Source organism: Hipposideros armiger, unplaced genomic scaffold (genome assembly GCF_001890085.2).
Source record: "Hipposideros armiger isolate ML-2016 unplaced genomic scaffold, ASM189008v1 scaffold_412, whole genome shotgun sequence".
Classification (NCBI taxonomy): domain Eukaryota; kingdom Metazoa; phylum Chordata; class Mammalia; order Chiroptera; family Hipposideridae; genus Hipposideros; species Hipposideros armiger.
The window spans coordinates 1416839-1431050 of NW_017731762.1; the positions used below are offsets into that span (position 1 = coordinate 1416839).

The following is a 14212-nucleotide window of genomic DNA, read 5'->3' on the forward strand; positions in this document are numbered from 1 at the left end:
AAAAAAAAAAACCTTTAAATAGCAATTAAGGCATTTTTTCTTATTTCAGCATATAAAGACAAGGAAATGTAATGGTTTTAATAATTAAGGATGCAGACTCATGCACACATTTTGCAGTACTAATAAAAACTTCCTGTTATCGTCTCTGTTTTTAAGAATGAAGAAGGCATTTCCTTAATGTACTTCACTGATTCCCTTGCCAGCTCTGTTCAGGCTCAGAATTTGATAATAACGTTTCCAAATTGTAAAAATAAAAAAAAATAATAGCATCAAAGTGATTTCAGTCCAACTTTTCAAATCAGTTAACCCAAAGGTTAAGTGCTACTGCACTTGACCTAAGAGAGAGTTTGGTCCCCTTTTATAAGACCTGAGTGTAAAGAATAAAGACAGCATTTTTCTTCTTCTCTTTTTTAAAGAAGCCACATGTAACGTTCTCTGAGTTAAGTTTTACCATTCATAATGAATGCAGTCTCGCCATTCAAATGCGACCATAAGTACACAGAAGATAAGAATTTAATTAAATGTAGATTAAAACCAAACAGGAAAACACACTAGCTGATAATTTTATCCCATCCTCTGGCCATATTTTTTATACTTCCTTCTTGTTCTTCTTTGGGCTATAGCTTATCAACATGCCGATAGTACCATAACTCATTACATCTGATGGTGCAGCAGAAATGTGCAGGCTCCGGTGCTTGGATTTCCGAGGCACTTAAAATGCAAAGCATGTAAATGTCTCTGTTAAATATACTACTGTGGTAACAATGGTGAAAAGGAAGTGATTCTGAAGAAATCCTCAAACCTCCCACAAGACGCATTAGTATTGCATAGTAGCAAATGGATTTTCAAAGTGGAACCAATTCATGTATGTACGTATGTGGTAGGGCTTAATGTTTTGAGGTCCTTTAGCAGTTGACGACTTAGAACGCCAATCAACATACTTAGTTTACTTCAATGTATGTAGTTTGGTGCATAGACATGGTGTTTTTTTTTACTATTGACCGTAATTTAGTAACAAAATCTTTGTACTTAAATGTTGCTCTCATTAATCTTATGTAAAACCCTCCCTAAATGATCTCCTATTATTTAATCTGAATCTCTTGAGGCTGTGAAGGTAGAGGCCACAAAACATCGATGATAAAAGTCAGAAGGGACAGAAGATTTTCATTATTAAGACAATTAGTACATGTTACTTATGCTTAGTTTATCTAATTTTTTTTCTAATAATCCTTTCTAATCATTATATATATATATATGTAGGCAATGATCAGTTAGAAAAACTTTTGGTCACTGTAAAGGAAGGCTCTAGACCAAGTGCAATCATTTTAAAATCCAAAAGAGAATACATATTGGATCTGTTTTTTAAATATTAGGCCAAGGTTTAGAATATCAATGCATTCTTTAATGTGCAATCTTGATTTTTTAAATACATGTACCAGTAAAGCATAACTGAATCATTTCTGTGTTTGCATTCTCTGTATCTAAAACTAGGAGCCCTAAGAAGTGTAGCATACCTTTTTTTTAAGCTAGCATAAAATGCTGAAGGTTTTCTCTCTTTTGAAAGGTAAATAATTAGTTGCTTTTTTTTTTTGGCAATTGGTTGTTTGGCTCATACTAATGAATAGAGTTTTTCAATTAAACTCTCTGAGAAAATGATTTAGGTTGTTGCTGCTTTACTGCAATTTTGAAGTTCTTTATGGTTTGAAGTACTAAACTGATAGCACCGATTTCTCTATATCGCCACATGCTCACTTTGCACTCATATTGCTATAATATGATGATGCATTCGTATAGCTGCCAATTTTGCCGTTAGGAATAATTAACTCTCAAAGATACCAAAAAATTTTACCATAGAGGGAAACATTGTTTAATGGAACGAACCTATATTTCCTTGCCATTTAATTCACTTGGAAAATGAGAGTCACAGTATGACGTTAAGTTAAAGTGTCAACATTAGCTGGACATAGTGGATTTATCCAGAAAGCTGGAGACATTGCTGAGGCCTCAGTAATATTCTCTATCAACTCATTTTCCTTTGGCCCCCTTTTCATAAATTAGCTTCAGTGGTGCTATGAAGAAGGAACAAAATAAAGCTAAAGAAAGGAAAATTGAAGTGCAAAATGGAGGAACATATTTTTTGGATTTTGAAAAAAATACATTTAAATTGCTTTTGTCAACTAAAAATGTTTAAATATAAAAATACGAAAAAATTCACCAAATAGTCTGCATATATCTGTAATGTGTCAGAGGTCAAACTACTCGTCCCTAATGCACTCTAAGAAAATGATAGATTTAAAAAACAAAACGCCTCCCTAGCATGCCATGAGACAAAGAAAGATTTCTTCAAGCATTAAGTAATAAATTTTTCCCTTTTGTCAAACATACCATATTTCCCCATGTATAAGATGCAAAAACAAGCGCAAAAAAAAGCAGGAAATGCAAGTAAGAAAAAGCTACAACCACTGTATAAGACGCACCCAGTTTTTAGACCCCAAATTTTTCGAAAAAGGGTGCGTCTTATACATGGGGAAATTTAAAGGCAAAACGACAAGAAGTTTCTTTGAAACTTGCTTACTTCCTCTGCAAGCTCCAGTCTACCTTACACGGTTTCCTTTAAGAAGCTCTAAGAAACTTTAAGAGCCCCTTGCACACCTCGCAGAATACTTATCGTATTCCCCGGTCATGTGTGTGTTTTTCTCTCTAGGACTGTGAGCTCTTTTAAGAGCAACTGTGCCAAATGACGGTTATGTCACAACAAACAAATACTATTTTTTAAGGTGGAAGAGAATGAGAGAGAAAGGGGGGAGGGGTATAAGGAGAGTGGGAGGGATCAAGAGGAAAGGAGGTGGGGAGGAATTTAGCTATTCAGGAATATGCTACTCTGTGATCTCTAGTACTTGATCAGGCTGGACATGGCGCCAGTTTCAGAAAAATCGGGAATTTTGAGCATAATGAATACTTTAGGGAGAACACTATGGAGCTAAGGGTATATGCAAGATTTCTCCTGGGCCCCATCAATGAGTGTGAATGACAGGAAACAAAGAACCAGAAGTTCGTATTTGGTAATGCTTTGTCAGGGGCAGAACAGAGGAAAAACATGGAACTCATATTTATGGAATACCTACTGTGGGATGAGATTTTTATATGTTATTTTATTAAAATCTTTATTTAAAAAAACAAAAACCTGTGGACTGAATTTTAAAGATGTAAAAATTTTACGTTTTACAGATGTAAAAACTGAGCCTCGGGGAGTATAACCTACCATCAAAGAATGAATAGATTCCAGAAAAAGCAGAATCTGGCTCGGTAGCGTCTATACTTGTATCTCCAACAAACTGCAGAGGGTGTGATTTTAGTTCATTGTGTATTCTCTCTGAAGTGAAATTGCCTTATTAAATTAATTATTTGAAAGAGTACCTCACAAGCTACTATATACTGAAAGTCTGTTTTTTCATTTTATAAATTGCATATAAAATTGTAATCTTTAAATCAATATTATTCAAGGAAAATGAAATTAGATTAGTATAATAATAACTCTTTCAGGAAATTATAAAATCAATGAATTTATTTCCAAGGTAGGTATTAGGAAGTTATTTCCGTCACTATTTTATTAGGGTTCTTGAGAGATTAGGAATTTTACTCCATACACACTGTATGTCTATTTTGATACAAAGATACAAAGAATGTATCTTTGGTTCCTACACTTTGAACCGCTGAAATAAGCAAGAGTAATGCTCTGAGTTTGTTTGATTCAAAAGACCAATATTGGCAGAGCACAACCGATTTTGCCAAGAGGGAAACTGGTGAAATCTATCTTGGGAGCAACTATGACGTTTTGACTGTAAATGTAAGAAGTCCATTTGGGGGAAGTATACAAAAAGGGTTATTATAAAAACAGGCTTACCCTGGAACAAAGCTATTAAAGAGAGCTTCAACTACCCAGGATATTTTATTTAACTCTAGTCTTTGTCTGAGGGAGACTGTGTTCTCATCAAGCCTTGTAATAACTGAGTTATCAGTTCAGCCTGCAGACTTTTAAGTGAATACAAGGTAGATTTTCCAATCAGATTTGGTAATGTCTTCAGAGTGTTCTCTATGTTAATCAGGAGCAAATAGTAGGGAAAAGTGAAGAGGGAAAATGTTTCCCTACCAATAATCACACCATGCAAACATTTTTACCAATGCTCAAAAGTGCAAATTTGATTTCTTTCCAACTTTCGAAAGTGTGTTAACGTTACACGAGAAAACCAAAATAGATTGCAGGAGTCTGCATGGCTGGGAAGAAATTATGTGTCTCAAATAATGAGATAAAAATAATTATAACAGAGACTGGAAGTTAAAATATTATTAAAATACTTCTGTTAATGGGTAGTTTGAGTCATCTCATGGCAGTGACAGAACTGGAAGTCGGAATGTAACAAATGCATGTTACAGCCTTAAACAATAACACATTCTTCCCGGGAAAACGAAAATGACAGGTGTAGCCATTGATGCTTCAAACATATACTCTGACCTCAAGACTCGCAATCTGCTACAGTCTGTGGAGCACATACTGTGGAGTCAGAATTGTGCTGAGGGAAAGGACTAGAAAATGCTGTATAGGAACTTCATCTTATTTACTGAAAAATATGTATTTCAATGTCTTATGGAGATAACATTTTTAAAATAAAATGGAAATGAACATCTCCCGGACTGCTTACTTCCCTTCCTCATTTTCTTAAGCACAAAAAGAGGTTTATGAACGATGGAGGCTATATTTATATAGCTTTTTAAATGGATGAGGCTGTGGTATTTGACCTTAGGTAGATTTAAAAAAAAAAAAAGAAAAGTTCTTCAGCCGAGTGTCTCCTAGTTATATTCAAAACTGGATTCTTGCTGCATTTTTTATTTAAATGGTTCATCTTGATGATCACTGCTCATAGATTTCAGGATTATGCAGAAGATGAAAATAAAACTCGCATTAGTCGAATTCATATTTCTGAAATACATTCGTTATTGCATTTTGTAGTTCTCCACAGATCATTACTTTGTGCTTCGGTTTGCTCACATTTCCAATTTTGTCTAATTCTCCGTCACCATTTTTATATTATAACCCACTGAAGATTTTATTTTTTTTTTCATTTCAGTAACCATTATTTGAATCATAAAAAACTGCATTACTATATTCATAATGTACTGCTCATGTGACAGTTTTTGAACTTTAATATTCTTTTCTGTAATGTGCCGGCTTAGCAGCCTATAAAAGAGACATATTGTTTGTAATGTTTCTTACCCACAACAAATGATGTGATTCTGGGGTTTATGAAATGGCAGTAGTTTTCTAAATTTGCGATTCTTCTGTGTTCCGTTGTCAAGAACAGTTGTACATCTGCTCAACACAGACTTTCCCAGACTATGAACTTTAATTGAGGAAAAATAATGAGGGTTCAGGGACTACTGATATGGAATTGGTGGCAAAGCAGGTGCCCTGCTGCCAGATCAATGGATTATTTACTCCTTTGTCATAAATAGGAAACAGTTGGTTGTCTGTGGTGACTACACACATATTTTAAAGCCTGTGTACACATTTTCTCCTTCCTTGTCAACCTAGACCATTTTAAATAGCGCTCAGTTTATGATTTCACATAACTATATAGAATAGGCAAACAGCACTTGTTCTGTTTTAATAATTAACCATCTTGTTTGAAAAAGAACTTTAGGAGTGATTTTAGGAACTCGCAACATCATATGAGCTTCCAGCCCTTAGCTCTGCAACTGGTATGATTGTGGTCATAAGCCCTCTACATAAATTGTTTAAATATTTTTCTGCCTGTCTTTATACACATTTGAAGGTAGAAAACCTTTTTCTCCCCTAAACACATAGACAAATCTGAAATATGAATTGTAGATAGTTTTAGAATTCCGTTAGGACACCCTAACAGTTTGTTTGGGTTTTTCAAACCACTGGAGTAGAATGTCCTCCTGATATAATTGGGAGGTTGAGGCGGGGTAGGGCAAAGCTCAGAATCCTTTTCTGAGTGCATAAATCAAGCATGTAGGGCTTGCAGAAGGCACCTGATTTCTCAGTGTGTTGGTACTGTGTCCGACACACCTGAGGCGAGGGTCGCCCCAAGGGGGGTGTGCCCCTCTCTCAGCGCTCCTCATTAGCAACCCAAACAAAGGGCTGTAGGATGCCTGGAATTAACTGCAATTTCCACCATGACAAGTGACTTTTTTGTGTTACATAATGATATGCTGAGAATTTAAATCCTAGGTTCTAGAGATCAGTGGTTTAAATTCTAATGATGGGTTTTGTGGCATGCAAGTCTGACTTTTAACACTTGGAGGTTGGAGACCGTAGAAGCCATACCATAAACTTTGTACACAGAACCACACATGGACAGCACCTCTGACCCCTCAGCCAATTCACACAAGCCTCAGCTCTCCACCACCAATGTTATCATTGAGCCTCTTTGGGGGAAAAGTCTTCACTCTAAATATCTCTTATTTCCTTTTGGAATTGGGATTGCTCATGTTGGAAACAGCCGTCACGGGAGAAAACAAAACCAAATTTGTTTAAGGAAAATAAACCTGAATTTCTGAAATGCAAATGATTGAGTCTAAATCCATTAACTAATCAGGAACTTCAAAGTACATTAAACCGAAGTATGATACTTGGCAGTCTGATTAATCTGCCTTTAAGTTTGAAAACACTTTGGTAAAAAAAACAATAATAATAAATTCGCGTTTCTCTCATTTGTTAACAATGTAGTCATCACTACATGATGCAATCATATACCAGTGCATCTTTCCTACCACAAACTGGTGACAAAACATCATTAAATATGGAAATAAAAATAATACTTTAATTCCTAGTCATAGCAAATAATTGCTACTAGTTAAATGTGTCATTCTTTAAGTGAGGATTGGATTTTATACAGCTGTTTCAGCAAATGTTTATACTCAGTATGGGTCTTATAACATTGTTAGCATTTCTAGAGTGCCATTCTATATTTTAAGAATACTGCACTTACGTTTAGATTTTTATTTCATGCTTACTAAATATCACATGCAAGTATTCACTGCTTAATATTTTTCTCTGTTACTAAGTACAATAATATATGTAGTTTTCATTGCAAAGTTGATTTTCCCATCAGTAGTGTAGGAATAAGGCTCAAATGAAATCCACTTTCTTCCAGTGGGGGCAGATGGGGGTTGTTAGTTTAGCATCAACACAGTTTCTTTTGAGTCTAAAAGCTAGAACAGGAGCCAGGAAAAATTATAATTATGAACAATGAGAGATGTGGTTGCTTCATTTCTGTTGATAAAAGGGCTTAAATTAAGAGATAAGTTAAAGTTATTTTATTTATGAGCAAATATTGAACTATAATATTCAACTGGCTTTGTAAAGAATTTCTTAGGCCTCCTGTCTTGAAAACATGTACCATCAGAAGTAGAATTATTCATTCATAAACATATGCTTCATTCTAGACAGCAGGGAATACTAAGTTCAGGCTTGGAAGCTGTGTCGAACCATGCAGGGATGAAAAGTTTGAGATGAAGTGGCATCAATGAAAAGTCTATGAATAAAACACATTAGGGGTAAAGTCTTTGCTTGGACCCCTGATCTCCAGAAATGAATGTTGTACCGGAATTTCTCATTCTATGACTTGCTTTTCTCAATTGAATCTAATTTCTCAAAAAGAATATAAGAAATGTGAATTGTAAGAGAAAAGTGGTAGTGACTTTTTTTTTCTATCAACGGAGGTAAAAGATGTGATTTTTATTTTCCCCATTTTAATACAGATGTGTCTAAGGGATAGCAGAGAAACAAAACCAGGACATGATCTGTAAGCCCAAACATGACTTGCAAAATTGGCCCTGGCTGGAGAGGCTCTAAGGAGCTATTGTTAGGAGCATTTTTGTCGTGGGCGAACAAGGTTGTCACCAACACAGACCTTTGGTATGTCTGCTTTCCTGCACTCGGTGATGGTGAGGGGAAATTGAGAGAGAGAGAGAGAGAGATAGTGTGTGTGTGTGTGTGTGTGTGTGTGTGTGTGTGTGTGTGTGTCTGTGTACGTGCAAGCGTGTGTGTTGTTGTTATTATTGTATTAATAATTGTAGCAGCAGTTTCAGAAGAGACAGAGAAAGCTAACTCTTTTTTCAAGAAGGTATTTAGTTGAAAGAAAATGTGGCAAAATTCTGAAACCTGTGTTGTCTTGAAAATGAAACATGATTTTCTAAGAAATAAAAATCATAAAAAAGCATATCAGAAAAGCATTTGAGATCTCATAATGATTTTATTGGCATAGTAAAAAATTATTCTCCTACTGAAGTTTTGAGTCTACAATAAAACCTTTATGTCAAAAACTACCCTTATGCAAGGAGATTAAAGCATGCTGCCAGCCTTTCAGAAATGCCACTTTCAGATTACCTTCTGATGATTACTGGTCTCTTTTTTCTGTAAAGTTCTATAGAGAATATATTTTAATTAGCTTACACTTGATACTACTTCATACACGCTGCCCAACTTTGACCCAATGTCTGATCATATAGAATACATTACAAAGGAACTGGTCATTTGAGTGCTTTAATATAGCTTTGTATTAATGTCAGACATCATTTAGACAAGGCATTAAAAGTGTTATTTTAATGACTGAAGTGTGTTGGGTAGAAGAGGCTTAATCTTTATAGGAAGAACAATTTCAATTAGCTCTAAAATATTAATTTGTTCATACAACTATAGACCCTAATGTATTTGGCTACAAAACAGCTTATGAATAATACATGCTCAAATCCACTTGTCTTATGATGTAACTAACACTGCCTTTAACAACAAGGGTTGCAAATTTTATAACCTCCATGAATCAGTTAAACTAAAAAAATAATAATTTTTAAAAACTTGATCATGTTTTATGTCGAAGGCTTTCGCTAGACCCTCCTTTCCCCAAAGTAATTTCTTAGGCTATAAATAAAATATGCAGCCTTCAGCTAGTAAGATATTGAATAGGTTTTAAACATGATATGGCTATCTGTTTTAAAATTTTAAGGGCATTCTTATTTATTTGTTTACATGGTGAGTATAAGATATTCTCCCTGGAAACAATTTGTCTCACTGTGGAAAGTGTGAACACACGAGAACAAAAATAACTGCATACCTTAATCCTGCTATTGTGTTTCTGGGAACTAAAAACGCTGCTGTTCTGGCTTTTACTCTCCTTGAATATTTTCCTGTAGCTTTATCTTTCCATTGTGCGGGCTGTTTATTGCAACATCTTGGCATTGGTTTTCCTGGCTGCGCATGTGGCCGTACCTTAAGGTGAGTAAGAGTCAGTAGGTAAAACCCCCGTAGCCCTTTTAAAAAGATGGTTTTTATTCCTGCAGCTAAGCAGAAATCTGGGATTGCTTCATAGACTTCTCAGGGGCTGCCTATGCAAGGTGACACGTAAGGTAGCTCTAAAGTACTTGAACACTCTCTGTCAGCTAGTACACTTGTCTCTTGGCTTGGATGGCTTTAAAGTTCCTGTGACACAACGCCAGAGCAGCTGGATAAAGTGTGGAAAACTCTGTGGGCCAGGGAAGAGTTTCATGCATCCTGGCAAACGACCCCCAACAGCCTAACAAAGTAGGAACAATGCCTTGCATATAGGTAGGCCTAAAAAGCATACATCTTCTTCTGTGGCTCTGTCTCATTGTCCTCAGTGGCGCTGGTCACATTTAGCCTGATTAATTCTCAGGCTAAATGAAAACTAGATTTATTCTAATATAACTCGTGTGCCATGTAAGACTGGAGGAGGGGAAAATGCTGAGTTTCATAGCAAAGCAAAGCCACACAAATGCAGTTTTTTCAACTAGGTAAAGAAGGCTTTTGTAGTAGATTTCATGCAGCAGTTGGCATTGGCAGTATTGCAAAAAGAGATGTATTCTGTTGTGCTCTGTTTGATCAAGTGCTAAACCCGTGTGATCAATAGAGAGACAGATGTCGGGTGCAGATGGCGATGCCGTGATACCTGGGGCAGCGCGGGCCTGCCAGAATGACAGAATGGGAACAGGGAAGAGCAGCAATGCAACAGAATGTGACAAATGAAATTAGGGTTTATACTAGTCGATAATTTACAGCTAATACAAAGTGACAGAATTTTTCAGTACCCAGTATATTTTACTTCCAGTAATGCTATAGCCAATAAAGGCATATTTCATGCAACATAATAAAATGAAAGCTGTGGGGAAATATAGTCCAACCATTTTTTATTAGGTTACAACTTTTAAAATTGATCCCTGAGAGAATACTAATAGCATGCGAGTCTTGTTAGAGTGACGTCTAAAGGCATTTTATCTCCAAATTTATAGCCTCCCCGTCACTTCCTCTCATTGCATATTAGACTAGACTCATAAGTTAAAGACAGGGAACTCTAGTGACCAAAATGCATATGCTTTGTTTGAAAAGATACATTATTAAGTACTCTTTCAGTCTGTTTATAAAATTATGAGAAAAACAATGATCAATTTCAACTTACTAAATAAACATTTTAATTTCCTGTATGAATGGGAGTGTTTAAGCAGTCACCTGTGTAATTGAAAATGAAAATCTAAGCACATATTAAAATTTTTCCTTCACCACAATCCAGGCCAACAGCCATAGTTACTATATTTGAAATGTCGTTTAGGACTCTATAATTCAAAATGTACTGATAAATACTTTGAAGTGACAACTTTTGCAATAATGGCTAGGGAATCTATTGGTGTCCTTTTGTGACTTTGCCGAGATTCACATATTCTTAAACACACACCTACACACAGGCTGTAGACCTGCTACCAGTCTGGGAATGGTACAGATGAGTAAGCAGAGACACCCCTAGTCGAAATGATGTGGTGGGCTCTTTCTTTTCATCTATTTTTTCCTTCTTTGTTTTCCCTCCTTGTGGGCTTCTGGTGTTCTGAAGCTACGTCACATCTGCAAAAAATAACTTAATAGAACTGCTTATCTGCCTGGGACCTCTTTCCCCACCCACTCCCCCCCTTTATTCAAGTATTCACTGAGCAATAGAACCCTCACAGTAGCCTTTCCCAGGGCTTTTGTAACCATATGCAGATGAAACACTGAAGTTGGAATGCCCACCGTCAGGGATTGTCTGATGGCAGGCATGTCGGAAAGTATAGGAGTTTCCTAACACTCTACAAGTATAGTAATGGACAGCAAGACTCATAACAGCCTGTGACATTGACAAATGCTTATTTATAATAGTAGGAGGTAATTCATGCTTTTAACACTCATTCCTGAATGCCTGCTTTGTGGATACAAATGAAGACCCAAGACATACTCCTTGGTGGCAATGATTACCATCTTTCATTGGCTCAGGTGGGAACATTCACAAACTTGCCCATCAGTCAAAGGGGGCAAGATCATGATGCTCAATGCAGTTCTGAAAATTTCGGAAGTCTTGCCTGACCAAGATAATGCTTGGCAACTGAAAGTCGCACACACACACACACACACACACACACACACACACACACACACACACGGTGTGACAATTAAGTTTATGAACTTATTGCAACAATGTTGCTAACCTTTTTTGATATTAGAGAGATTATTCATTATGGATTTGTACCAACTGGACAAACAGTTAAAAAGGCTGTCCTAAAAAGGCTGTGTGAAAAAGTTAGACAACCTGAACTTTTCACCAACAATTCATGGCTCTTGCATCACAACAATGCACCAGCTCACAGAACACTGTCCGTGAGGGAATTTTTAGCCAGTAAACAAATAACTGTGTTGGAACACCCTCCCTACTCACCTGATCTGGCCCCCAATGACTTCTTTCTTTACCTGAAGATAAAGGAAATATTGAAAGGAAGACATTTTGATGACATTCAGGACATCAAGGGTAATACGATGACAGCTCTGATGGCCATTCCAGGAAAAGAGTTCCAAAATTGCTTTGAAGGGTAAACTGGGCACTGGCACCAGTGCATAGCTTCCCAAGGGGAGTACTTCGAAGGTGACTGTAGTGATATTCAGCAATGAGGTATGTAGCACTTTTTCTAGGATGAGTTTGCTAAATTAATTGTCATACTTCTTTATATATATATATATATATATATATATATATATGTATGTATATCTATAACAATCATAGTTATTTTATGTAACAGCTAGACTAAATTATACTTATTATCTACAGTTGTGTCAGAATTCAAGCTAATCTTAGCTTAAATATAGATGAACCCATGACTCTAAAATTAATATTTATAATAATGAAAAGTAATAAAACAATAGTGTTCTAGATATTTCAACAGACATTATAATTTTGGGTTTACTAACTTAGTTGCTCATTCTATTTTAACAAAAAACGAATTATTTTTGAGAAACCTCATTGTGAAATTTTAGTAACACATTGATGAAAAACCTTAACTAGCTTTTTGACAAAGAAGACAAGTTTCAATGTGCATTCCTTAGTTATTCTAATCTACCGAATATAAGAACTGTTATAGAAAGGATTTTTAACTGAGGACTCATACAGAGAGTATGCCTCGGGTAGTTGGCCTATTACAATATGAATGGATCATTCATTTTGGAAAATATCCACAGCTGGACCCAGAATCATTACAGGAAACTCATGCTTGAAAGCAAAGAACCTCCTGGTATGTGTTAACAGGCATCTCTTTATTTGGATCACGATATTCCCTTCCAAAGATATTTTTAATGTGCCATTTGATAGGAACTAACTGGAGATTAGCAAGTTTATAAGGTATTTAACTGGATTCTTAGCTTTATGTAGCTCCATTTCACACATAACCATTAGTAAGTTTAGGCTCACAGAAAACCGTTTTATTTCCTTTGCAAGCTCTAAAATCTCACCTGGAGCTGTCTCATGATGGCCACATTTATTGGCGTGGCATCATTACCGTAGCCCATCTGTCAATTTCAGTGTTTGAACCAGTTGAAAGGAACCAAAGCACCAGCCTTTTAATTTTGAAGATGAAGAAAGTGAGGCCCTGAAACAGTAGATAGGTTTTCTACATTCACGGTAGCACATGCTATAACGGAATCCAGTTCTCTTGACTTCACCATCATGGCCAAAGATAAACAGAACACTAGCTGACCTGGGTTCTTTTACTAAGGTAAGACTCCTCTCCATAGTATCAGCCTCATACATTGTTCATGAATCAACTCAAATGCCATCAGTTTTCTTACGACTTCCCCAATGATTGGCATAATGATTTTCTACTCCCCTAAACTTCTGTAACGGGCGATGCCTATATGCCCATACAATTCTCAGGACAATCCTGGGAAGTAGGAGGTATTATCCCATTGTACAGAAAAATGAACTGAGGCTCAGAGAGAATCAGAGAATCAACAATTACCCCAAATAACATAGCAAAAAAATGACCAACTTATAATAGAGCACACAACACAATTTGTCATCTTGACAACCTTTTAAAATGCACTAAGTTATGCCATATTATCTCAGCTTCACCTGCCTCGATGCCAGAGGTCTTTTGAAGATGATGTAAGTCTTCGAGAACATCTTTCCATGAATGTCATGAACATTTTAGATGCAAGTATTGCTGGCGTCTTAGTAGATAGGTTCAGTGGGATGTAAGACTTGCCTAAGAGTCCAGTGTCACAGGACAGGAGAGGAGAACTCTGCCACTCTTCTGAGCACTTTGAGGTAACAAACAGTCCACGTATTCTTTCACCCTCTGTGTTCCACACTGCCTTGACCGTGGTGTGTGTTCCATGAATAAAGGTTGAGTAAGTAGCTGAATAAACTAATGATGAAAATTATCTCTTACTTGCCACCTTATATTTTGTGCTATAATCTGACCAGGTAATGCTGGCTTATAAATACAAATTCAGGAATACCGTAAGTCAGTCAGACCGTGCTTGGAAAGTTTTATGGGTTGTTTTTCACTTTGCTAAACTACTGCTCTTCTTATTAAGTACACAAATCATGCATTTAGCTAACAAGGGGCTACAGAAAACTCCTTGATGCTCCAGGAATGCAGGGCTGGTCATTTCCACTCTGGCACTGCTAATGCCTCGTGGGACTCAAGGTGACTTGACCCACTGGTTTGTATAAAAATACCTATTCCCCTGAATTCCCTTACAAACCTTTGTGTATTACTTCCCCTCTAGATACTATATTTAATTCAGGAAAGCACAGGGCAATAGAAAACAAGATACTTTACAGGTTTTAACAGTATGAACCTTTTGTAAAAAGTTACA

At 36.3% G+C, this 14212-nt stretch overlaps 1 protein-coding gene across 1 annotated transcript in view; it reads left to right on the forward strand.

Annotated features, from left to right (window-relative positions):
* The window catches only part of ZFPM2 (zinc finger protein, FOG family member 2), a 377030-nt gene that overhangs the window by 316041 nt on the left and 46777 nt on the right, over window positions 1-14212 (forward strand). The window lies entirely within an intron of this gene.